Here is a 27,632-nt window from a genome sequence, read left to right as displayed (position 1 = left end):
CAGAGGAGGTTTGTCTCTCAGCCTATGAAATACAAAAGAAATATCAAGTATTTTCATTTAAACATGGATTTCATAAGGATGATCATTTTTGCATGAACTCACTCTGACCCCACGTCCCTCCCAGGAGGAGCTGTGCCGGCTGCAAACGGAGAACCAGCTGGCCAAGGAGGAGGTGAAGGAGGTGCTGCAGGCGCTGGAGGAGCTCGTCGTCAACTACGAGCAGAAGAGCCAAGAGGTGGAGGAGAGAGATCAGACCAACCTGCAGCTGGCAGACGAGCACAAGACGGTACAGATATGTTTTAGGAGAAAGTGTTCATCTTGAGTTCTGCAGAAACATACAGACTGTTTTACGTGAGAGAGAGTGTGTGTGTGTGTGTGTGTGTGTGTGTGTGTGTGTGTGTGTGTGTGTGTCTGGTCCTACTCTCGTAGCAGCAGTGACATCAGCGCCATCATCGGCACCACTGATGTCTGTGAGCTGTGAGAACGGACACACACATTTATATACACACACACATCTTTCACACTCTCAACGTCTGTAACCTCCCTCTCATCCTCAGTCCTCAGAGTCAAAGGGGAACGGCTCAGCGGTGGAGGAGGAGTTCACCGTAGCTCGGCTCTACATCAGCAAGATGAAGTCTGAGGTCAAGTCTCTGGTGAACCGCAGCAAACAGCTGGAGAGCACGCAGGCCGACGCCCACACAAACATTCAGGCCAATGACAAGGAGACATGATGGAGACGAGGACATCGAGGTGAGGACACAAATCCGTTTATACATCTCCACAAAACTCTGGAGGAGCAGCTGGAGAACCAGCTCACCACAAGCAGCTCAGCCGCCTCAGAGACCAGATCCAAGACCAGCAGAGGATGATGGACGAGCTCATTCATTTACAATCATAAACTACTTCAATTAGAAGTGCCAGATTTCATACACTCAAGCAGACAGCAACATTAACTCTGGCCACATTATACATTTTATTTTCCTCCTTTTTGTTTCAACCAGGGCCTGTTACTGGAGCAGACTCATGACAGACAGCTGGAGAAAGATGAAACACTACAGAAGCTCATGTATGTACCAGCTAACACATCACATCTCCATTATTCATTAGTATGTGTGTCCTCAAGTCATCCACATTTTCTGTCCAGACTGCTGAATGATCAGAGGATCAGATCAGAGGATCTGAAGGGCCTTCAGCAGACTGTGCTGAGTATTTCATCCCCCCATTTAAAGTGTCATGTCATTTAAAAACCCAACAGCTTTTGGTCCTCGTTGTCTGAACTCAGCTGAGTGTTGTAGTCAAGACCACACTAAGACCACACAGAGTCACAAATATGTGTGTGTGCAGGGAACCTTTTACTCACTTAACACCGGGAAGGTTGTGGTCGTAACCGGGGAGTCAAGTTATTTCATGTTTTTTCCTTCTAGTCCCAGACCGAGACCTTCAAACTGTGGACTCTGATTGGCCTTTTTTTGTTAACGATGCTGAGGTCACCAAACCAACAGATCACAAAAGTTCAAATGGACTCAGTGAAAGATCGAGAAACATCCATCCAACCCAACCAGACGAAATCAAATGAATGATCACCTGTCTGTCCATGTAGCTTTGTTTCTGAACGTCTGAACTCATCGGTCTTCTTCTGTCTGTGAATCTGTAGCTCTGGATTTATCAACAGGAAGTGCTCTGGTCATTAACAGGAAGTGCTCTGGATTTATCAACAGGAAGTGCTCTGGTTATTAACAGGAAGTGCTCTGGATTTATCAACAGGAAGTTATAAAGGAAACAGGAAGTTGAGGGTTCTTTCTTTAATCTGCTCACAGCAGGCAGCAACAGAAATGTAAGTTCCTTTACTGAAGTTTAGGTTTAGCATTAGCATGTAGCTTAACATAAGCATGTAGCTTAACATTAGCCTTGTTATAATTTGTGATGTATTGCATCTGATGTAGCATACCACGTGGCTTAGCATTAGCATGTAGCTTAGCATTAGCATGTAGCTTAACATTAGCCTTGTTATAATTTGTGACGTATTGCATCTGATGTAGCATACCACGTGGCTTAGCATTAGCATGTAGCTTAGCATTAGCATGTAGCCGTCGTATCGGTCGTCTCTCTGCAGCTGTACACCTTCAGTATGATGAGTTTGGTGAGTGATGTTGGATTAACACACGAGTCATGACATGCCAAAGAAAACAATTGAAACAGCTTGAACAACTTTAAAAAACAGTTTTTATTTCAAATCAAACATTTTGAACCTCCTCTCTACAGATACACAAGTTTACAGAACTCTGGACTAATAACTCTGAAGCTAACATCTCAAAAGTACAATCACTTTACTGCACAAGTTTACTTTTTCTTTACATTTAATTTTATTTACCATTTTGTACCTTTTGCACAATTTAGAATTTATTACTGTAAATATTATTTCAAATTTTTACCTCATTTTACCTGATTTTGGTTGTATTGCACTGCGGGACGGAGACAAACGAAATTTCGATTCCACATATTTTGAAATTGACATTAAAGTTGACTTTGACTTTGAAAAAAATAAAAGATAGATGATACCAGACCTTTTCATTTCTACATACTCACATGTGTTCAATGAGGAACCTCTTTGTCTTTGTCTGTCCAAACTAAATGTAAACTTTGTCTTTGTTGGTCCAAACTAAATGTAGACTTTGTCTTTGTCTGTCCAAACTAAATGTAAACTTTGTCTTTGTTGGTCCAAACTAAATGTAAACTTTGTCTTTGTCTGTCCAAACTAAATGTAAACTTTGTCTTTGTCGGTCCAAACTAAATGTAAACTTTGTGTTTGAATTTCAGGAGCTGCACCTGAAGGGAGCAAAGAGATGATCTCCTCTTTTGATTTCTTCACCAGATTGAAGGAGTGAAAACTACAAGACACAAGAAGTTTAGTCATTACCAAAGTTCTATATAAATTCAAACAATAAACTAATACAAGTTGTTGCTAATGCTAAGCTACATGCTAATGCTAAACCTTAACTTCAGTAAATGAACTTACATTTCTGTTGCTGTGTGCAGATTGACGAAAGAACTGTCAACTTCCTGTTTCCTTTATAACTTCCTGTTCCCTGAATGATCCAGGGAGAGGAGAGGTGTTCTTGGTGTTCACATATCATGTAAACAGTGTCTCTAGTGACTTCACTGATGCTCCTTTTAACTTTGAACCATATTCTCCTAATATATGATTGACCATATGTATATATAATAAATAAAATCTTATGTCATGGTGGGAACAATGGATGATCAATGAATTTAGGTTAGTACACTATATTTAGTACATTAAGTCATCCAACACTTTAAGAAAGGGTCTGACATGTTCACAAAACTTCAGACACACTTAATTTTCTTTTTCATAACCCTGTACTTGTGTTACTCATAAAACACCACAGGGAACTGGCTGTTCCAGGTGCCAATGCTGTGAAAGCTGGACTCGAACCAGCGTATACCCGTTGCAGATGCAAGGACAATTCCACTTTACCACCAGTCCCTTCATACTTGGTGATGTGTTCCGGGCGTATTTATCATCGTCATTTCAGATTTTGACTTTAAAATTTGCCTGATAAGATTCCAATCCTCCATCACCAGACACAGTGGGATTTGAACCTATGCTCACCACCTATAGAGGTTGGAAACCGCAATCTTATCCACTACACTACCGATACCTTCACACTATGATATGTGCTCCGGGCGTATTTATCTTCATCATTTCAGATGTTAGACTTTAAAATTCACTGAGTCCTGATAGGATTTGAACCCACCACCTCCGAACTCCAAGTCCTCCTTCTATCTCTTGAGCCACAGAGACAGATGCTTGACTATGTTTCTCAGATCTCTTGAGTCTTTCCTTTGGACCAACACCTTTGAGATAATGGTGTGTGTGTGTGTGTCTTTCCTGTGGATCCATACTGGCAGGTGCTTCACGATGTTTCTCCTCTTGAGTCTTTCATTTAGGACCGACACCTTTAAAATTCACTGAGTCCTGATAAGATTTGAACCCACGACCTCCAGACTCCAAGTCCTCCATCTATCTCCTGAGCCACATAGCCAGATGCAGACTTTGTTTCTCATGCTGGATCTGTGTGTTGTTTTGTTCAAGTCTGCATTTGTTTGTCTTCCTGGCTTGGCAGACAGTAGGCGGAGTCAGGAAGGCCGTTAGTCCACCTGGGTACACCTGAGTCCATCAGGACTCTGCTTATAAGTGGCTTCCAGTCTAACGTGTCTCCCCTCTCTTTCTCCCAGGCCTCCACCAACTGGTTTGCTTTTGTTCCCACTTTACAACACTACACTCATCCACACATTGCATTCATGACTGATTTACATAATTATGATTATTTGATAATAAATTGACTTCCTTTTAAACCTTGTTTCATGTGTGATATCCTTCCTTTGTCACTTACTTTGAGCCAGTTTGATACGTCCTGCAACAACTCTAAAATGAAGGATGACCTCATGTTTACTTAACCATCTTTTGTACTACTCACCACTGCACCACTATCCTATTTAGCCTTGTACATATTAGTCTTTGTTTATTAGTTTGTTGTTGATATTTAATATTATACCTTTGTACAAAGAGAGCTCAGTTTACTAAAGTAAAATTCCTCGTGTGTTAAAGCATACCTGTCCAATAAAGCTGATTCTGAAGGATTTCTGTGGCTTTGATAACTGTTGGAAATAAACTCCTCAGAAAGTTTGGAAACATTATTTTGTCAATTATTTCTTTAATAATACTAATTGGTGTTGTATTTTATATCGTTGGAAAGCCTGATCGGCCACCTTTACAACGAGGTATAACTTGTAAGGATCGTGCATTCATGGAATGTGCAACACAGCTAAACGTGTGAGTAGCACTCTAAAGAAATGTGCCAAAATGGACACAGCAGTAGTTTTATTACAATAAAATATTGAACAGACATGATGACCTCATGATGACACGTTACATCAGCACAATACAATAAGGTGTCACAGGTGAGGGGGTTACTACACTACTACCCCCACTATCCTCCAGCCCCATTGGGTAGGAGCTCAAAGCTTTCTTAATGTTGTTTTATTATGTTCCAGGTTTAGGTCTTATCGATGTCAACAGCTGATGTTAGCTACAAAGTGTTATCAGTTTTGTATGTTGAGCAGATTTAAGGAGTTATGACCTCCTTTAGACATGGACATACAGCGCTGGTATTACTTCCTGATCTAGGTAGCATCAGTGTCCTGTTAAAAGTTAAACTCTCTTTAACCCGTCAAAGGAGAAGTGATTCAAATCATTTTCAGAGAAAATAGTTCACTTTAACATTCAGGACACTGATGCTACCTTCAGGATAACGTTAGATCAGGAAGTAATACCAGCACTGGATGTCCATGTCTAAAGGAGGTCATAACTCCTTAAATCAGCTTTAACATCAACATACAAAAACACATAATGCTATGTAGCTAACATAAGCTGTCGACTAACGATACCTAATAGATTAAAAAATAATAATGTAGTTTTACATTAAACATCTCATGTTCCTCAACTCTAAATCGACTTCTAGCTGATCAAAAAGGATGAAGTCAAATGATTAAAATAACTGAGTCTAAACATCTATAAGACCTAAAACCTGGAACATAATAAAACATTAAGAAAGCTTTGAGTCTCCTACCTGAGCAGGAAGACGGCCACCGACGGGGGATCCTCCTGGAAGACGTCAACAGAGTTCCTGTTGGAGAAGAAAAACACATTTTAGTTCATCAAGTTAATAAAACTCAGAAAATGTTTGTGATTATACAACATTGTGATGATTGGAATAAACCTGAGTTTCATCATTCACTGTAAATCATCTGTGTTTAACTTCACTTTAAGGCTTTTGGATGAGACCGAAACAAACTTAAATTCAAAGTTTAAATGTAGAATATAATATAGAAACATTAAGTATAAGGTCTTAAGAAACATCTTAACAGATTTATCTTATATTATAAATTCTACAAGTTTGTTTACCTTTAACCTGATCGAGCTTTGGGGGGAAAGAAACTGCTCTATACATATACATATATATATAATATATATTCAGAGTTGTAATTGATCTGTGATATTGATCATTGATCATGATCATTTCAATTCAATCAATAAAAAGGTTTGTGGTATTTTCATGAAGAAAAACTAAAAACTAATTTAATTAACTAAAAGGTAAAAATGCAGCTTTAATATAAATAATTTACCATACAATGATGTAATGTTAAATATCAAATTACTTTATTGACTTACAAAATTAACTGTCACAAAAACAAAAACTCTAATTAAAGTTAAAGGTTTAAAATAAATACATTATATAGTTTATAAATCACTTTATATAGAGAGGGCGCCCTCTGGTGGTTAGTTGTTGGTTACTGCACTTAAATAATAAATTAATCAGACTGCTGTTTCTTTGAGTAAATTAAACACAGAAAGCTGGATTAAGAGCTTTTACTTTTAAATAAAATAAATGAAGTTTATTCATATTACTTTATCAAGATGAACATTTAATCTCTGAGCTCTGTGAACAGTAATGTTTAGAAAATCATTTTACCTCAGAGCTACAGCACAGAGCGAGGAAACACCTGCACACACCTGTACAAAGAAACAAGAAGAAAACCCTGAATGTTGAGTTCAAACAACAACTTTCTCTTCACTTTTGGTTGAATCTCTCAGACAGACGATGTTGTTATGGTTCAGTTAGCATTAGCATTAGCATTAGCATTAGTTTTTTCTTCTTCGTCTTCAATTCTTCTTTTCGCAGCATTTTCATCCAAACTCGGACACCCGTCATCCGCTCGAGTGGTCACAGGGTCGATATTAACTTTGGCGCACCTGAGGAGCACACCTGAGCGTGATGCGCAGCAGCGGAAGTGACGTTGGCCGTGTCACTCCCAGGTAAAGGTCGTATCGACGTAGAGAACTCATTGTGAATTAGGAGACACAATAACAATAACAAAATTAAGAACACCGAAAATAAATCAAACATTCATTTTTAGATTTATAATCTGTGGATCTGTTGTTTAAATGATTTGTCTATTAGTGAAATTATCCAAACACTCCTGCTTTTATACCAAACAAAACACTAATATTTTACATTACAAACACATGTTCAATCTTGTAGTAGTTATAGGTGTAGTCACTTTAATTTCCAAACATTTACAAATGATTAAGTCTTTTCATTTAGTTTGTTTTAACATATTCTGAGATAAGTATAAAAGATGGTTGAAAATATTGGTAGGTAAACTACTGTATGCTATACAGAAGTAACTGCACTATTTATATTTTTCCACACATTTATGTGGTGGAAAAAAAGCTGAATCGTTAAAAAGAGGAAACATTTGTGTTATAGTGACTGATGGATGTAATTGTAACCCAGTGCCAGCAGAGGGCAGCAGTGTAATATGAATGCATGATGCAGACCTGACGAGGCTGTTAACCTCCAGGTGAGCTATACTGTAATATTTACAGTCTATGGTTGTAAAGTGTAGAAGTTACATTACAGCCACAAAGAGTTAAAACCTTCAATATCATGTAGATCATTTGAAGCACAACAAAGCTTTTAATTATAATAAAATATATACTTTAAAACACTTAGCTGTCGTTATTTTTAGCCATCACATATTCATAATGAATGTGTGTGTATGCAGCATGTTTCGTGTAAGTAAAGCCAATATGTAGCCTATTACATTATATAATCATGGGGAACTTTATCACAATAAATAAATGGAGCAGAAAATACTCAAAGTAAAGTACAAGTACCTTAAAAAATGATGAATAAGTGGAGTAATTTAGTAATCCCATCACGACTGTTAATAACAGGCCTCTCCATTCACTGTGATCAGAGCTGATTGTCCACAATTTCTGAAAATATGTTTCTTTGTTTCTCAGCACTTCCACCATGGGTGCCTTCAGAGTTAAGAATCTAATCCACCACACCACAGATGCCCTTCACACTTTGGGATTTTCTCCAGGTGTATTTGGACTTAAAAATTCACTGGACCCAGGTGAGGTTCGAACACACAATCCCCGGACTCAGAGTTAGTCCTCTAGCTCACCTGGTGAACAAGGCCAACCCGTGGGGCACTGCAGGGCCCTGCTGCACACCCACCAAAATGTCGCCCATCAATATGCTGTACTTTAACCACAAAGAGCAGATAATCTATGGAAAGCTCCCATCCATGGTGGTCGACCACTGTGGCTGTTCTTGAGGAGACCCTGGTGTCTGCAGGACACAGAAGCTTTGTTTTCAGTGAAAGGGATGCAAAATATTTTGTCTCAAGTCTAAACTAAGACCCAGTAGCATCCCATTTAGAAAGGGGCACAAGGATTACTTCCAAGGACAGGACTCTGAAGTTGTTTCTTAATTCACAAGTTTGGCTGACAGCTGATTTTAAAACATAAAATATGATAAAAACAACAGAAACTGTGGTCCTACTTTAGGTTTTAGCTCTGCATGTATGTGCTTAGCATAGCTCCTCCATGCATCATGCCTTCTTTGGAGCATTATATTTATGTGCATCCTGAGACATGACAAACCATACTTCATGTCCACAAAGTGCAGTGAACATGGGGGAATTATTACAGAAAACCAAGGAAGTTCACAGCTTTGAGGCAACTGTCACTTGTCCTTCATGAAGTTGTTTTTTCCTCATGTGTCGCACTGTTAACTTGTGCTGATGCTGTCCAAATCTGACGCACTCGATGACATCTATGAATGCAAGCACATGTGTTAGTAAAGAGATAATATACAACGAAAGTCATTCATCACTAAACAAAGATAAAACATAAGAAACATTATAGGAGCACATATTCTAAAGTGCACAGATAGATTGAAAACTTGAACCTTGACCAGAACAATCCCTGCGTCTTCCATGTGTGCCTTTATTTTTTTTAAACATGAACCTAAGGACTCCGAGCTGTCAGATTGTCATTCCCTCGTCCCAAAGCTTGTTTTCAAACTCCTCTCTGTGATCTGTGCTGATATGCATCACAGTGATTTGAGTGATAGAAAATACCTTCAGGAGCATTAAGCATGCAAAGTCAGTTTGTCAACTAGAAACTAACCCTGTGGTTGCTGCTCTGCCTTTCCTTGCAGCATAATAATTTAAGAGAGTAAGTTGTCTGAGCATGCTCTGAGTTAATGGGTGGAATTGAAGTATTACTGAAAGTGAAAGGCTGAGCCTGTGTTGGGCTGAGAGACTTCATGTTTGAATGCAAGTGCAGTATTGTAAAAGATTTTCAAAGCTTGGTGTTTTATAGCTTCAATGCACAACGCATTGGAAGTATAACAAACAACTTGACACAAGAGTTGTCCGGTTCCATTAAATTATCCGGCTCGTGTTCACATGACTGCAAAATGACATCAACTGGGATCATTTCAAAGCATGGTTTGACAAGTTAAGTTGTAATAAAGTGGGTTGAGGACAAAGGGCTTATGATCTTGAATCAAAACTTTTTGTGCAGTTGAGAAAGTTTATTACTTTTTCTGTGTCCTTTACTTGAATCTTGTATGTTTGGGAAATGTTGTCTTTTCTTCCAGATAGAACTGTAGTGACGGAAAGTCGGGAGAAAAAGAGAAAAAGAAGGAATGTTGTTCAGCAAAGGGGCTGGCGATGAATCAAAACCAGCCTGGTGTTTTAGTCTAGCCTAATTGTAAAGCACGAGTCTAACCTGATAAGTTACCATCGACTCCTCTGGTTAGCTTTTCCAAAGCTGCCACAGAGAATCTTTATCTCAGTGGACAGAATGATTTTCCTGCATTAGTCAGAATGAGGCTGCATCCACTCGACATTTTAAGAACTGCAGCTAAAGGACTTTCTCTACTTTTAAGTTCAATTGTTATGAAAATGATGTTGGTAGTAAAAACTCTTTGCTGTGTAGGAGTTAAAATATACTGGTTTGCATGGATGCTCTGATCCAAACTTCAACTCATACCTGCTTCCATGGAGAGGCAGGTATGGATAACATCTGAACCTTCTTTGTTTACGACCATCACTGACTGGCTGGTAAAATCGTGCATAAGCTGCAAGGACAGTTTTTCTTTTCGTGATCAGCTGATCATGATATGAGGGCAGGAACTGTGATCACAGAGGGAGGCTTGATGTTGATTGGAAGCTGAGTGCAGATGTCCTGAGTGTTGATGTGCTTCACAGGAGTCCTGACCCAAACGCTTTTTGTTCTGCTGTTGGAACAGGACGTCCACAAGCGACAGTTTCCTTTGAGTCGATTAAGCACATAAGAACAAGTGTTTATTCCTTTATCTTGCACATATACTGAGTATTTTCATGAAAAAACACACGCTTTGTTAATGGTATCAGGGTGAGCTTGCTAACTGACAGAATAGCCACCGTCCGTCGTTCTCATTGGCTGTTGAAAATGAAAGGGCGGGCTCATGTTGTTGATCCTAAGCGATGATTGGCTTACGCTGTTTCTGCACAGCTGTACTTTAAAGTACAGTACACAACACCGAAAGAAGGCTGAGGAGCTGCTTGGTAAAGAAGCTGTACAATTTCCTTTTTAGGAAATAAAAATACTTGTTCTGTCAGATATTTTCACGTTTCCTCTGACCTCTGTGTGTGTGTGTGTGTGTGTGTGTGTGTGTGTGTGTGTGTGTGTGTGTGTGTGTGTGTGTGTGTGTTGGTAGTAAAAGAAAGAAAATAAAAAATGTTTTGATTATAATATAAAGTGTTTGAAGGTTTTATTTTAAATGTGTTTTTACTAAGTGTAAATCTGCCAGATTCTCCATCTTTACACTGCTTGTTGTGTCTATACTGCCCCCAATGGACAAAATGTGGAACTACATTTGTGTTTTAAAAAACATTTGATTTTTTCCCACTCTTGAGAGCGTAGTTAGCTCATATATGTATTGAAAAATGAAGCATTAGCTATTCTGTCGACAATCGAAGGTATTTAATTTTATTTAAACTAAAATGGTTCGTACACTGTCCCCATCGACCCCGAACGGAAGTGGGGAAATATTGGATGTTAAATAAAACAGCATAGTTTGGCTGCCATCTAGTGGACATGATCAAGTTCTGCAAGGTGAGCCCCATTGAGCCTGAGATTTAAGATCGTCAACATCTGTGAGACTTTTCAATACCACAAGTTAAAAATGAATAAAATCTGTATTCAAATCTGTAATTTAACCAAAAGCTGCAATAAGAGAAACATGTACAGGTTAGCAGATACTAATGGAGTCTTTTTGGTGCATCATAAAGTTAAAACTACATCTTCTCTTTGAACTGAATGTATTTGTCTGTAAGCAGAGTGCGAACGAGAAAGCGTATTCCTTCTGGTTGTGGATCGAAGGAATCCTGGATGTGATTAAAAGACACCTGCTTTCCCTTTGGAACGACGGGTGAGTGCTGCCGTCTTTCTTCAGTGTGAAGACACTTTTCTGAGATGTGCGGAGTGGATGTTTGAGTCATTTTCTGTGTGTGTGTGTGTGTGTGTGTGTGTGTGTGTGTGTGTGTGTGTGTGTGTGTGTGTGTGTGTGTGTGTGTGTGTGTGTGTGTGTGTGTGTGTGTGTGTGTAGCTCCATCATGGGCTTCATCAGTAAGGAGAGGGAGAAGGCTCTGCTCAGTGATAAGTGTCCCGGGACCTTCCTGCTCAGGTTCAGTGAGAGCAGCAGAGAGGGAGCCATCACCTTTACCTGGATGGAATACGACCTCTGCAGTGAGTGAAGGACTGATGCTGTTCATGTCTTATGTAAAGGAAGAATGTGAGACTCTTTGATCCAGTAGATATCTCCCTTTAGCACCAGCATTAAACCAGAAACATACAATATGCCCAGATAGGTCGTGCTGTGCTACCCCCAAAACTTTCCGCTCAGTATCTGACATTTTCTGATATTTAAATTGAAGAACAGTTTCCTACTCCCTCTCTCTCTCTTTCACTCTGTGGAGCCGTACACGAAGAAGGAGCTGTCAGCCGTCTCTCTGCTCGACATCATCCGTACCTACAAAGTGATGGCTGCCGAGAACATCACTTTGTTCAGAGTTCAGACCAGGAGGCAGAGCTGCAGTCTTACACGCTTCTCTGCGCCTCCCTTAGATCTGTCTCCCAGTCACTATAGCTGTAATTCTGAATCGAACTGTAGTTATACTATAGGTACTGTGTCTGTCCCCCGGCCCAGACCCGTTTTTATAAGTCATCCAAACGGCGTGAATCATCAGAATCTGATTAGAATCAAAACTACGAATACGATTTTGCTACAAGATCGGAGGATTCACTGCGGACTTTTGAACATTAGGTCCTTAGCATCCAAGTCTCTTTTCGTGAATGATCTGATATCAGATCAGCACATTGATTTACTTTTTTTGACTGAAACCTGGCTGTGTCGAGATGAATATGTTAGTTTGAATGAATCCACTCCTCCCAGTCATTTTAATACTCATATACCTCGAGACACCGGACGAGGTGGTGGAGTAGCAGCTATTTTTAATTCCAGTCTTTTAGTTAACCCTCGACCAAAGCTGAATTTTTCTTCTTTTGAAAGCCTTGTTCTTAGTCTTCCACATCCAGTCTCAAGAACCTTTCAGCCAGTTCTAGTTGCTGTAGTTTACCGCCCTCCTGGCCCATATTCTGAGTTTTTATCTGAGTTTGCAGAATTTTTATCAGACTTAGTCCTTAGCAGTGATAGAATAATTGTTGTAGGTGACTTCAATATCCATGTGGATGTTGAAAATGATAGCCTGAGCACAGCTTTCATGTCACTATTAGACTCTATTGGTTTCACCCAGGGTGTAAACGAACCTACTCATCATTTTAACCACACCCTGGATCTTGTTTTAGCTTATGGAATTGAAATCCATAACCTTACAGTTTTCCTAGAAAATCCTCTGCTATCAGACCATTTTTTTATTACATTTGATTTTGTCCTACTAGAATTACCTCTGCCTGGAAGAGGTGTGCTCTCTAGAAGTTTGTCGGATAGTGCTGTGGCTAGATTTAAGGAAGCTATTTCAGCTGTTTTTGATTCAGTACCGTGTTTCAACCCAGTTGGAAACTCTTACGATAGCTTTAGTCCCTCTCAGCTAGATCAGTTTGTTGATAGTGCAGTGGATTCGCTGAGAGTTACTCTGGATTCGATTGCTCCCCTGAAACAGAAGGTTGTCAAGCGGCGGAGAGTGGCTCCATGGTTCAACTCAGAAACCCGTACTCTGAAACAATCATCACGGAATTTTGAAAGAATATGGCGTTCGACCAAAACGGTAGAATCTCGTTTTTTTCTGGCAGGATAGTCATAGAAGATATATGAAGGCTCTACGTCACGCCTGAGCTGCCTACTACTCCTCTCTAATCGAGGAAAACAAAGGCAATCCTAGATACCTTTTCAGCACTGTAGCCAGGCTGACAGAGAGTCATAGCTCCATTGAGCCTTGTATTCCTCTAGCCCTCAGCAGTAATGATTTCCTTAGCTTTTTCAACAACAAAGTTCTAGAGATCAGAGACAAAATTGGTAACCTCCTGCCCTTATCTGGTGCAGATACGTCTGATACGGCAGAGACAGTTCCAGGACCAGATATTAGTCTCGACTGTTTTTCTCCAATCAACCTTTCAGAGTTATATTCCATTATTTCTGCATCGAAACCGTCAACCTGTCTTTTAGACCCAATCCCAACCAAGCTGTTTAAGGAAGTCTTTCCCTTAGTTAGCAACTCCATATTAGATATGATCAATATGTCTTTACTGGCAGGCTATGTACCACAGACATTTAAAGTAGCGGTAATCAAACCTCTACTTAAAAAGCCTACTTTGGACTCAGGAACTCTGGCTAACTACAGACCTATATCCAACCTTCCTTTTATCTCGAAGATCCTGGAGAAGGTGGTAGCTAAACAGCTGTGTGACTTTCTCCATGACAACAGTTTATTTGAAGAGTTCCAGTCAGGATTTAGAGTCCACCATAGCACTGAGACTGCACTAGTTAGAGTTACAAACGATCTACTTCTAGCCTCAGACAGGGGACTTCTCTCTGTGCTCGTCTTGTTAGATCTTAGTGCTGCTTTTGACACCATTGACCATCGGATCCTGTTGTACAGACTGGAGCATTTGCTTGGAATTACAGGGACTGCTTTAAGTTGGTTTGAATCCTACTTATCAGACCGATCTCAGTTTGTACATGTTAATGATGAGTCCTCTATGCACACTAAAGTTTGCCATGGAGTCCCACAAGGTTCAGTGCTTGGACCAACTCTTTTTACATTATATATGCTTCCTCTGGGAAATATTATGAGGAAACACTCCATACAGTTTCATTGTTATGCAGATGATACTCAGCTTTATGTATCAATGAAGCCCGATGGTACCAGTCAGTTATGTCAGCTAGAAACGTGCCTTAAGGACGTTAGGACCTGGATGACCAGAGTTTTTTTGCTACTTAACTCAGACAAGACTGAAGTTATTGTGCTAGGCCCTAAGAACCTCAGAGAGACTTTTTCTAGTGATGTGACTGTCCTTAATGACATCAGCCTGGCATCTAGCACCACTGTTAGGAATCTAGGAGTTATTTTTGATCAAGATATGTCTTTTAGCTCTCACATCAGTCAAGTTTCAAGAACAGCCTACTTTCACCTTCGTAATATATCCAAGATCAGGAATATCCTGTCGCAAAATGATGCAGAAAAACTAGTTCATGCATTTGTTACCTCCAGACTGGATTATTGTAATTCTCTTTTGTCAGGGTGCTCTGGCAAATCTCTAAAGACTCTTCAACGGGTCCAGAATGCTGCAGCTCGTGTACTGACTAGAACCAGGAAATGGGACCACATTACTCCTGTCCTGGCTTCTCTGCACTGGCTCCCTATACAGTCTAGAATAGAATTCAAGATCCTTCTTCTCACCTACAAAGCTCTAAATGGCCAGGCACCATCTTATCTTAAGGAGCTACTAGTGCCGTACTGTCCCTCGAGAGCGTTGCGGTCCCGGAGTGCAGGCCTGCTGGTGGTACCTACAGTCTCCAAGTGTACTATGGGGGGTAAAGCCTTCAGTTATCGGGCTCCTCTCCTCTGGAACCGCCTTCCAGCCGGGGTCCGGGAGGCAGACACAGTCTGTATTTTTAAGATTAGACTTAAAACTTTCCTTTTTGATAAATCTTATAGTTAGGGCTGGTGCTGGTGTAGACCAGCTCTTAGTTATGCTGCTATAGGCTTAGACTACCGGGGGAACTGGCACCTTGAGCTCCTCTCTCTCTCTCTCTGCATATACAGTACATCATATTACTGCATGTATCTATCTATAAATCTCAGTCACTAACCACCTACTTTCCTGGGAGCTCTTGAGCTCTCCTAGGCTCCTCAAGATCGTCGGTTGACGGCTTGCCAGAACAACCCCCACCCCACCACTACCCCCTCCCCACTGGATCGTGGGTTGGCGGCCTGCCAGAACAACCCGCCACACCCCCTCCCCTCCCCACCGGATTGCTGATGGACGGTCTACCTCCCCCCACCCCCTTGCTCTCTATCCCTCTTCCTGCATCTTATCCCATCTCTCCCCCTATCCCTTTCCAAGCCCGGCGCAGTCTAGGCCTGTGAAGACTGTTTCGTCATGAGCTGGGGATCCGGCCGAAGATTTCTGTCTTTTAAAAAGACAGTTTTTTCTTACCACTGTAACTTTTGCTGCTTTGCTAAAGTGCTCATGATGGATAGGCCGGATCTTTGTAACATAGCAATAAGTAAGGTCTTTTTACCTGCTTTTTGTAACATAACAATGAGTAAGGTCTTTTTACCTGCTCTTTTGTAATGTTAACAGACAATAAGTAAGGTCTTTTTACCTGCTTTTTGTAACATAACAATGAGTAAGGTCTTTTACCTGCTTCTTGTAAAGTGTCTCGAGATAACACTTGTTATGAGTTGACGCTATACAAATAAAAGTTGATTGATTGATTGATGAACATCCCCGAGAACCCGCTCCGCTTCCTCTACCCCAACATCCCAAAAGACAAGGCCTTCGGGAAATACTACCCCAAACCCACAGAGAGTAAGTGTTCTGGTTCCACAGTAAAACCATATGATCTGTTTATAAAATATGATGCTGTCTTACATTTCAAGTATTAATGCTTCTTTTAAGAGTGTTTATTAAACTAACAATCTGCAGGTGCCGTAAAAACATTCAACCTTTTATACAAACGAGCTGATGAGAGGTTTTTTATTACCTGTAATTTCAGCAAAGTATCTTATTGCAAACTGCACATTTATTTAATGCTTATTGGGGACTAAATGCTGTTAATGTTGAATCTGTGTTTATTTGACTTTTAGCTCAGGAGCCCATGGATGTGGAGAACAATCCAGAGAGGAGCAGCTACATGAAGACAGAGCTCATTTCTGTCTCTGAAGTGTCAGCAGAGAATGTCACCTTTTAAACACAAAATATTTTATTGCTAATGCATTGAGCAGATTTCATTTGGATTTGCTTTCTGTTCAGAGATCCGTCCAGACTGCAGGACAACATGTTGCCCATGTCTCCTGATGACTACAGGGCTTTGTCACAGTTAGTCGGCCCCAGAGACATTGATGCTGTGGTGAGTATTTTGATAAGCTGCTGAACCAGCTTCTGTGAGCACCTCTTTAAATACTGCTGTTGACAGTCTGCACAGGGTTTTTTTTTTTACAGGTGAAGATTTCTGTTAATTCATCACCTGTAAAGAAACAACACCTCAGATGATTGTAGACGAGTAAACTGCACGATATGTCCATCTGAGATGAACCGGTAGATGTGTAGAAATTTAAACCCAGCTTTACTCTGTCTGTATTTATCTGTTATTTTGTCCTCATTGATCTTAAATGCAGTTGCTTCAAGTATTGTCGTGTCGCAAACCAGTAACCAAAGCTTAAATTTGAAGATGTTTTTATGGGGTTTGGCCAGTAATGGGAGCTAAGTTTTGCTGTGTGTTTTTTCTTCCTCTTGCTCTGCTCAGACCAACAATCTGCTTGGATTTGAAGAGCTTGATGTTCAGGTAGAGGCAGCCTCAGTTTGTTGCTCTACACTGAATAGTGCATCAGTTTAAGTGTCATTTTCTTTATGTGTTGTTGCATGCATGACATCTAACATACAGAGAAAGAAATTGTAGCGTATCTACTTGTAATATTTATATATATATAACTCGGGGCACCATCCTTGTTAAGTAAGGAAACTAATATTACTTGTAGTAATTAATGAATCTATAAATCGGTCTCATATCATTGGGATGAATTCTCAAGCAGTAAAAACCATAAAATTACACAGACAAAGTATTGAAAGTTTATATGAAAGTTTAATAAAGAAAAATGATGAACAGAAGAATTTAAAGGAAATACACAAGTAATATCAGTATAATTACGACAGTGATATAACTTGAATAATAATATTGAATTGTTTAAGTTGCCATGGTGAGATCCTTATGTCAAGTTTGGAGTTTAACTATATTGTTTGAGGGATTTAACGAAGTGGGATTTTGAGAAATAAAAATATAAAGGGAACTTAATAAATTTGGTGAAAGTTGACTCTGAGGCTTTGATTCGGATACCACAAGCTTGACTCAACAACCCAATCTCATAATCAGAACGCTTCCTTACTGAGACGTAGTGTTCAATTGAACTCTGCCGAATGGTACCAAGACTTCCCGTCGAGTTCTTTCGGATCAGGAATGCCGGTGGCCCACAATAACCGCCGTAGCAGGTCTGGTCGGAGTGAGATGGGTTTGAAGAAAAACACAGCGGTCCAAGCAGTTGTCCGTGGGTCCTTCTCTCAGCGGCTCAAAGAGTCTTAATTAACGTTCGTCAGGATGGACGCTCGTTGATCCTCACTTGACTTGAATGGTCTCTTGTAGTCAAATGTGAGGATAGAAAAAAATAATGTTCTGGAAGACGAATGATCAATACTTTAAAAAAAGGAAAAAGACAGAGGCTCTCAATCTTAGGCTGTAAGAAAAACCTTAGAATGCGGGCTTTAAGAATCAGGGTTGGTTTAAGTTGGATTCGAGTTCTGCAGGTCCTGCGAATCCGGACTTAAATTCAAAGAGTTTCGCGTCGGCAAAACTTGAAGAAACAAAGTGGTTTGAAGTTACGAGGAAAATTTACAAAGAAAAACGAGAGAAAAGCGCGAGAAAAAAAGCGTGCGCTCTCGAGAGACGAGCCACTTTATCCAGGGGATGACTTTCCGAGGGGGCGGGGCCTAATATCTAACCCGCCTCCGATGTTTACTTTATTTCAATCCACTCCGAGTTCTTTACTTATTAAGAGCATAAATAAGAACTTTGATCATATGATCATCACCATGTCAATATTCGTATGTAGGATTATTTCCGGCAGTAAACATTTCAGACAATTATGCAATGAAATAGACATTACGTCCAACCTGAAGACAGTTAGACGATTTCCGCCTGTATGGGAATGAAATCAGCATTATACCATTCAACATTCAAACACACATTAATATAGTATGAAGGGTATAATATCATATCTTAAAATACAACATTTTTAACTAGGACAAAATCACATAGTAACTATCGTACTTCCTCCGTCCTGAAACTCAGGTCGGTACAGCGCTCTTTCCACTAGGGGGCAGTAGTGCTCCACGTAAGATTCAAGTAGAGTTCATCAGGTAATGTGATTTAGTTTCTCAATATCTAAGTTCGTCATAGATGATCGTAGCGGAATCGAACTTGTATGAAAGTGTTAGTCTTGATGTCATGGATACATATATCCGATTCAGGGATTTAACCGAAATTCTTTTTATAACAGAAATGGATTATGTTGGTTAAGGCAGTTCGTTCAACGTGTTGATTAACTCGGCAGACGGCTGTCTTCCTGGGATTGTTTATTGAGAAAGTCGTTTCACACGTATCCAAGTGTTCTGGTTCGCTAATTTGGATTAAAGGCTTATTGTTTTTTTATGACGTCCTGTTCTTCACAGTTAATCAATTGAATGGCTTTTGTTATCAGTAAACAGGAAGAGTGGGGTTTTCATTCATGTCCTGTGAGTTTTGGGTTGATTTCAGGTCAATATGTTACAAAATATTAATCAGAAAGTATAAAAATCTAAACATGTACTCCAGTTGCATGAATTTAACTGTTCTACATGCAAAGGCGTGAATTTAAGTCGTTTTCACATCTGCACTCCTGAAAATATCTAGATCATTTCAGGACGACTGCTCCGGAGATTCTCCTGATCTGGTTGTTCACATATCCACCTCACAGCTGGGGACTACAACTGTCAGACAGGAGGGGGGGGCGGCGAGGGGTCTCCTGAGGTATACGACGCTATAATGAGAACATTTGTCTTTATATCAATGCTACGTGTAGTTGAACAGAATCACAATCTGAACTAAAGAGTGGAGAAGAACAAACTGGAGAACAGGAAACATAATGCAGCAGGTTCATTAGAGCACGGAGATGGTAGAGGTGGCGTGCAGACAGTCTGTGGTCGAGCAGCAGTCACAGGATATAAACGTCACTCCCCCTCCCATTGGCCCGAGGTGAATATTCCAGATAATATTCTGCTGCGTTCTCACATCAGCTCACTCTGACTAACTGTTGAAAAGAATACTACAGTAGGGTTCTGGCAGGAGAAACTCTGGGTGAAGTCCAAACGAAGAATTTGTGCGTTTGCATTCACACATACAGCTCCTCCTGCAAATATCAGGAGTTTTCTGCAAGTGTGAAACCCCTTTAGTCTGTCTTTTAAAGGGGTCTGTCTAAGACAGACTAAGACAGAATAACCTGTCCTCTGATTGTAAGCAACGCTCTCTTTTCTTTTTCCTCTTCTGAAGAAAGCAAATCAATTCTGCTCTGCTTTTCTTCTTTCTGAGTGCAGACTTGGAGTGAGACCAAAACTGTCAACTGAGAAGTTTCTTCATTTCATCCAAGTCTTCTTTCTGTACTCTCTTTCAGTGTCTTTGTTTCGTCAGTGGTTGAACTCTGATGATCATTTTATCTGCTCTTAGAGGTGTGGTAAAGACCCTCACTACTTTTAAGTTAGATACAGGTCAGTGCAGTAACCAGTCACCTTCTAGACACATTTGAGTGATTACATTCACTCTACTTGGAAGTCAAAGAATTTATATTTTTGCCCGATAATTACGAGGCAGAAAAGGCTTAAAAAGACATGGATTCAAAACAAAAACCCTTATCTGCCAGCTGTGTTTTATTTAGTTATAGTAGTTTACAGCTTTCATTGTCTGTTTTCTTTGATTTTGAGGAAACTTGTTTATTGTAGTCTTTAATTATCTACCACTAATAAGAAAATAAGAAAAATATATTGCCTAATATGTCATGGGAACACAATCTGATTTCTTCCTCAGTAGTGAAATGCTCCAACGTACACAAGAATATGCAATCAATGAAGTTACACTTCAGATTCTTTGAGAGACTAACATGCATGTGTGATTAACAGACAATGGATTTTAGTTTACATAAGCAGTAAACAGTTGCTTTATAATTAAAAAAATATGTTATCTGTGATTAAGTCAAGTCACATTTATTTATAAAGAAATAAAACAAAGAAAGCAGTTTGAATTTGTTGTATCTAGAACAAGAAAGGTGAAAAGAAAAAATCCAAATGCAGTAATTCACAGAGTGACCACGGGAGGGCGCAGTTTCACCTTTAAACTCCATCTTTACACATTAGTATCTCAAACTAACTTCGGAGCTTCCGTACAAAGTTTTCACTCATCCCGTGTCTTCATTTATCTGCTTCTTAGACACTTTGGAGAACGAGAGGGAAAGGAAGAGAGAAACTGGAGGTAAACATCATTAAGCAGTGAATTTATCTGTGGGTAAGAATTCAGTCAGTGTCCTAAAGGCCGGAAAACAGTGGAGCGGTTAATGTTACCATGGTGACCCGAGTTTGACTTCCTCATGTTGCTTGGTTACCAAGAGTTCAAAGTTTAAAAAAACATAAAAACAAGTAAATTACATTAAGAAATATTTTTTATCAATAAAACATTTGATTTTTGACTTGGTCTTGTCCATGTGTCCTCTTATTTATAACTTTTTCATTTCTTCCATAGAAACTTTCCGCGACACTTCCGGTCGAGGCTTCCGGTAATCACGGTAATCAGTTCAGGTGTTCTCAGGTGTGTATATCATTGTTTCGACCAGGTAAGCGGTGCGGACCGCGGGCAGCCTGGCTGTCGCTCAAAGAGGTGGAAGAAGAATGAGCCGGGGAAGGAAAGATGAAGTCTAGATACTCAGTGAGTCATTCAAAGTTTTGTGTGAAAAGACACAAAATAGAAACACGTGGGGCTGTATGCTAATGCTAACACGTGGGCTAATGCTCATGCTAAATGTTTGTTAAGCGGAAACATCGTCAAAGTAAGATGATGATGATAACATTTATCAATATTATGAAGGTAACTTTTGAACTTGTTTTCTCCTGTTAAACTAATTGTTTAAACACCGGGTAAAAGTAAAGCCACTTTTAAAACAAAACTTATAATTTAAACTAATATTAGATTGAAGAGTTGAAATAAAACAATAACCTCAATTTAAGTTTATTGACTAATATGTAAATTAGTTAATCCGAGGTCAAATGATTTTCTAAACATTACTGTTCACAGAGCTCAGAGATTAAATGTTCATCTTGATAAAGTAATATGAATAAACTTTATTTTATTTAAAAGTAAAAGCTCTTAATCCAGCTTTCTGTGTTTAATTTACTCAAAGAAACAGCTGTCTGATTAATTTATTATTTAAGTGCAGTAACCAACAACTAACCACCAGAGGGCGCCCTCTCTATATAAAGTGATTTATAAACGATATAATGCATTTATTTTAAACCTTTGACTTTAATTAGTTCTTGTGACAGTTAATGTATGGTAAAGATGTTTCTTAAGACCTTATACTTCATGTTTCTATATTATATTCTACATTTAAACTTTGAATTTAAGTTTGCTTCAGTCTCATAGAAAAGCCTTGAAGTGAAGTTAAACACAGATAATTTACAGTGAATGATGAAACTCAGGTTTATTCCAATCATCACAATGTTGAATAATCACAAACATTTTGAGTTTTATTAACTTGATGAACTAAAATGAGTTTTTCTTCTCCAACAGGAACTCTGTTGACGTCTTCCAGGAGGATCCCCCGTCGGTGGCCGTCTTCCTGCTCAGGTAGGAGACTCAATGCTTTCTTAATGTTGTTTTATTATGTTCCAGGTTTTAGGTCTCATAGATGTTTAGACTCAGTTATTTTAATCATTTCATCCTTTCTGTAGTGGAGGAACATCAGGTGTTTAATTAAATAAGGATAATAAAAATGTAGTATTTGATTAAACACCTGATGATCCTCCAAAAAGGATGAAATGATTAAAATAACTGAGTCTAAACATCTATAAGACCTAAACCTGGAACATACTAAAACATGAAGAAAGCATTGAGCTCCTACCCAATGGGGACGTCTGTGACGCCTTATTGTATTGTGATGTATAGAAAAAAACACAGTTCATGTCTGTTCAATATTTTATTGTAATAAAACTACTGCTGTGTTCATTCTGCGTCAGAGTGACTTCTGTACCTGTGGAGGAGAGAGATGTGTTACATCTGTGATCAGGCTCTGGTTATCTGCCAGCTGTGTTTTATTTATAGTAGTTTACAGCTTTCATGTCTGTTTGAGGAAACTTGTTTATTGAAATCTTTAATTACATTAAATTTATAAAAAATATTCAAACAAGTTCACAGCATGTGTGACTCCAGAGGAAACAACTACAACAAAACTTTAGTAATTAAAGGTGCTGACAACACAAACATGAGACAAATTAAGAGTTTAACATTTTATTTATTATGAAAGTGGCAAAGAGAAAACAGACAATAAAACTTTAAATCTATAAAGAAAATGCACAGAAAAGCTACAAGTTAGTTAACAGGTAAACTAAAATCCTTCCAGCTGCAGCACAGATCAGAGTTCTCAGAGCGAGGAAACACCTGGCATATCAGACACAAGAAACAAAGACATCAGGGTTTAAAGTTCATTTCAGGTTACAGCTAGGATTGTACAATACGTGAAAAGTAAATGGGCCATTCTGATACTAATTTTTAATCATTTAATTAGGTCAAAAGAATCATTACATCTACATCAAAGAGAGTGTCAAATTAAAATTTAAAAGTTTGTAGCATCATGTAAATTTAGCCCTACAAATACAATCAAGAATAAGACTATATGTGACTCAAACAGTTACAATAAAAACAATAACCAAGAAAAATACTCACCAGATGTTGAAGCAGGTGAGGCAGCGTGGTGTAGCATACATGTTAACAGCTCTTCATCTTGTTTTGGTCAGACTGCCCCTAAAAGTGTTTTAAACAAAAAACGCATCACAATTAGTTTAAACTTACCAAATGTTTGTTATTGTAAGGTGTCTGGAGATAACTTTCCTTGTGATTTGGAGATGAGTGAATAAAAATGGACTGATGAATGAAAGTTAACATTAAGCAATAAGCATGTTTCCTAATAGAAAATCATTTATATTAAACAAGACGATTGAAACTGCGTGAACAAACTTAAAACAGTTTCTATTTTTAATTAAAATGTAAATCAAACATTTTTAACATTCTCTCTGTAGAGCTGCTGGTTGAGTGTGTGAAGAACAAAGACTTAAAGAAGGTTAGTGACAGTTTCAGACCTCATTTCTACATACTCACACGTGTCTTTGAATTGAATCATCAGCTGCAGGAGCCGCGCCACCCGAAGGGAGCCGCCGCACCACCCGAAGGGAGCCGCACCCCCCGAAGGGAGCCGCCGCACCTGAAGGAGGGAGCCACCGCACCACCCGAAGGGAGCCGCACATGAAGGAGGGAGCCACCGCACCACCTGGAGGGAGCCGCACCTGAAGGGAGCCACCGCACCACCTGAAGGGAGCCACACCTGAAGGGAGCCGCCGCACCTGAAGGAGGGAGCCACCGCACCACCTGAAGGGAGCCGACCTCACGTCACTCGACTCGTCCGGCTGCAGGTGACGTCATCACGCTGCCAGTGCAGGAAGTAAAGAGATGGTCCTCTACATCCTCCACAGGTATGTGTACAGTCCTCCACGTGTTTGGTGCACGTAGGTTGACAGTCAGACAAACTCCTCTTTTGATTTATTCACCAGATTGAAGAAGGAGTGAAAACTACAAGACACAAGAACATTTAGTTTAGTCATTACCAAAGTGCTATATAAAGAAATTCAAACAATAAACTAACACAGGACAAAAGAAAGCTTAGTTGTTACTAATGTTAAGCTACATGCTAATGCTAAACCTTAACTTCAGTAAATGAACTTACATTTCTGTTGCTGCCTGCTGTGTGCAGACTTGAAGATTAAAGAAGGAACCCTCAACTTCCTGTTTCCTTTATAGGCGGGGCTTGAACAGTCACTTCCGGTAGCAGTCTCTGACAGGTCAACAGGGGGTGCTATTGCACCATGCGTAGCTCATTAAAATAATCCTTAGTCGTTGTTTTTTTTACCATTAATGAATGTATGTGGGTTCTTTTCAACATAGGTATGTATGTAGTTTGTTTCTAAATAGGAATATGTCGTTTTGTTCTTTCTGTATTCTAGTGTTTGAATAAATGTGAAACTTTCAATGACAGGCTTGTAAAACAATAAGTCAGTTCAATCAATCTTTATTTTGTAGAACTCAATACAAATGTTATCTCAAGACACTTTACAAAAAGCAGGTAAGAGAGAGTCTTGTCTGGGTTAAAGGCAGGGTTGGTCATTTTCTAAAAGTAGCATTCCCTCAGTGCTGCGTCTGCACCCAGAAGCAGACCTCAGCTCATTGCTTTCATTGTCAGGACCAAAAGACAATTTCAACCACAATCTTAAAAAGTGGATCTGGAGAAAATCACCAACCCTGCCTTTTAAGTAGTTTTTAGTCGTTACAGAAAAACTGCAGTAAGTACAGATTCTATTTGTGCTTGAAAACATCTAACATTGAACTGATTTTTGATTTTCTGAGGTTTTTAAAATGCTAAACACTTTATTTAAATGTTAACGGAGTGTAGATGATGATGCTGTGTCTGTATCTGTGCTCTGATCTCTGTTCAGTCTATATGTGATGATATATGTGCCATCATAAACACAAGACACCAAAAGAAGCAGCGGACACCGTTGATGTCTGTTCCTCGGGTGATGTTGTCAGATGTTGTAATCTGACGCACTCTCTCTCTCTCTTCTGTTGACCAGGGGGGAGACGGTCCTTCACCGAGCTGCGTCCCTGTGTCAAAGAACTATCTGTCATTATCTGGTCCAAGCAGGAGCCTCGCTCATCAAGACAGACCTACAGGTACAGTTCAGCTCGCACCCAAAACACACGCTAACCTGCAGGTTTTAAAATGGATATCTGCGTCCAGTTCTCACCATCAGTGCAGTCTGTGTGTGTTCGCCTCAAACCGACATCTCCTCTCATTTTGTTCACATTTCCATGGAGGGTTGGAGCCTCACTGGCTGGACTCAGCAATGACCTAGATCCAGAGAGAGGAGAGGCAGACAGTGACATTTCTACATAAATAGTTTCTTTTATCACATATTTATTCACATATCGTGTAAACAGTGTCTCTAGTGACTTCACTGATGATCCATATTTTATATTATTTTATATAATAAATAAAATCTTATGTCATGAACAATAGACCATTAATGAATTTAGGTTAGTATGTCATTTTTAAAAAAAAGTTATTAAGTAAATTATAGTAAGTAGATTATATTTAGTACATTATATTTAGTAAGTTAAGTAAGTTTCATCCAACACACAAATCAAAGAAAACGGACAATACAACTTTAAACTAAATCTATAACTAAACAAAACTACAGCTGAAAGATAAAAACAACAAACATTAAAGACTAGACAACAGCTAAAAGGTAAATAAAACAACAGCTAACAAGTAACCAAGACAACAGCTAAAAGGTAAATAAAACAACAGCTAAAAGGTAAATAAAACAACAGCTAAAAGGTAAATAAAACAACAATCTCTTCATCCAGCTTTCTGTGTTTAATTTACTCAAAGAAACAGCAGTCTGATTCATTTCTTATTTAAGTGCAGTAACCAACAACTGACCACCAGAGGGCGCCCTCTCTATATAAAGTGATTTATAAACGATATAATGCATTTATTTTAAACCTATAACTTTAATTAGAGTCTTACATCATTGTTTGATAAATTATTTATATTAAAGCTGCATTTTTACTTTAGACCTTTTCCTTCATTTTACTTTTCAAACTTACCTTTTAATCAATTTAATTAGTTTATTTTCCTTTGGTTTTCTAATGAAAATACCACAAACCTTTTTATTGATTTAATTGAAATGATTAATTTGATTGAACTGCTTTTTTTGATTAGGATTAAAATATTTGATACGAGTACATTTTACAGCTCATTGAGATAGTTCAGATTGAACACATAAATTAAAAGGAAACATTTACAAGTTAAAAAGGTTGCTTTCATATGCTCATAAGTCTTCTTCACCTACCTTATGTGCTCCATTAACATTCAAACATAATATTAAGTTCATTGATAATATCACAGTCTGTGATCACAGAATATCACAGACTTTTACTTTAGGAGCATCTATGGCTCATTTACAGGATTGTACAATACGTGAAAAGTAAATGATACATTCTGATACATTACTCATTTTAAATGAACTAACTGTTTTTTTCAACTGAAAATACTTCTTACCTTTGTGAAAGAAAAGTCAAATAATATTGTTGCCACGAGCGGAGCAAATACGAGGAGGACATCAGCAACCTGTACAAACAGCTGGAAGACAAGAATAGACTAAAGTCAAAGACAAGACACAACATTAGAAGACAACCTGCTTAAAGATTCAAACTAAATACAAATACTTTCATTTTCTCAATTATTATTATTCATTTAATTATTATTACTTGATGTCCTTTTCTTGTAATAATTCACAGGATGATGAGATCAACCAACAGAGTCTGGCTGACAAACTCAAGGAGCAGAAGATGGACCAGAGGAGGTTTGTCTCTCAGCCTATGAAATACAAAAGAAATATCAAGTATTTTCATTTAAACATGGATTTCATAAGGATGATCATTTTTGCATGAACTCACTCTGACCCCACGTCCCTCCCAGGAGGAGCTGTGCCGGCTGCAAACGGAGAACCAGCTGACCAAGGAGGAGGTGAAGGAGGTGCTGCAGGCGCTGGAGGAGCTCGTCGTCAACTACGACCAGAAGAGCCAAGAGGTGGAGGAGAGAGATCAGACCAACCTGCAGCTGGCAGACGAGCACAAGACGGTACAGATATGTTTTAGGAGAAAGTGTTCATCTTGAGTTCTGCAGAAACATACAGACTGTTTTGTGTGAGTGTGTGTGTGTGTGTGTGTGTGTGTGTGTGAGTGTCTGGTCCTACTCTCGTAGCAGCAGTGACATCAGCGCCATCATCGGCACCACTGATGTCTGTGAGCTGTGAGAACGGACACACACATTTATATACACACACACATCTTTCACACTCTCAACGTCTGTAACCTCCCTCTCATCCTCAGTCCTCAGAGTCAAAGGGGAACGGCTCAGCGGTGGAGGAGGAGTTCAACGTAGCTCGGCTCTACATCAGCAAGATCAAGTCTGAGGTCAAGTCTCTGGTGAACCGCAGCAAACAGCTGGAGAGCACGCAGGCCGACGCCCACACAAACATTCAGGCCAATGAC

The 27,632-nt window shown here is 39.2% G+C and overlaps 4 long non-coding RNA genes across 5 annotated transcripts; 2 read left to right on the top strand and 2 right to left on the bottom strand.

The window, feature by feature from the left end:
- The first annotated feature begins 11,031 nt into the window (after nucleotides 1–11,031).
- On the top strand, nucleotides 11,032–11,982 carry LOC132959511 (uncharacterized). Of its 2 annotated transcripts, XR_009667028.1 has the most exons (4): nucleotides 11,032–11,044; nucleotides 11,269–11,360; nucleotides 11,538–11,677; nucleotides 11,908–11,982. It is a non-coding gene; the product is annotated as an uncharacterized LOC132959511 (long non-coding RNA). The 2 variants fall into 2 exon arrangements; XR_009667029.1 differs by having other exon boundaries at nucleotides 11,538–11,982.
- Nucleotides 11,983–23,780: 11,798 nt separating this feature from the next.
- On the bottom strand, nucleotides 23,781–24,272 carry LOC132959747 (uncharacterized). The gene is made up of 3 exons (XR_009667085.1): nucleotides 24,241–24,272; nucleotides 23,886–24,086; nucleotides 23,781–23,803 (listed from the first exon to the last, which is right to left on the bottom strand). It is a non-coding gene; the product is annotated as an uncharacterized LOC132959747 (long non-coding RNA).
- A 563-nt stretch (nucleotides 24,273–24,835) lies between these two features.
- LOC132959813 (uncharacterized) lies at nucleotides 24,836–26,933 on the top strand. Its single transcript, XR_009667103.1, has 3 exons — nucleotides 24,836–24,853; nucleotides 25,145–25,244; nucleotides 26,877–26,933. It is a non-coding gene; the product is annotated as an uncharacterized LOC132959813 (long non-coding RNA).
- On the bottom strand, nucleotides 25,171–27,130 carry LOC132959812 (uncharacterized). The gene is made up of 3 exons (XR_009667102.1): nucleotides 27,036–27,130; nucleotides 26,638–26,736; nucleotides 25,171–25,255 (listed from the first exon to the last, which is right to left on the bottom strand). It is a non-coding gene; the product is annotated as an uncharacterized LOC132959812 (long non-coding RNA).
- Nucleotides 27,131–27,632: the final 502 nt, after the last annotated feature.

This window comes from Labrus mixtus, chromosome 24, assembly GCF_963584025.1.
Source record: "Labrus mixtus chromosome 24, fLabMix1.1, whole genome shotgun sequence".
NCBI lineage: Eukaryota > Metazoa > Chordata > Actinopteri > Labriformes > Labridae > Labrus > Labrus mixtus.
This window is presented reverse-complemented; position numbering and strand designations above follow the sequence as displayed.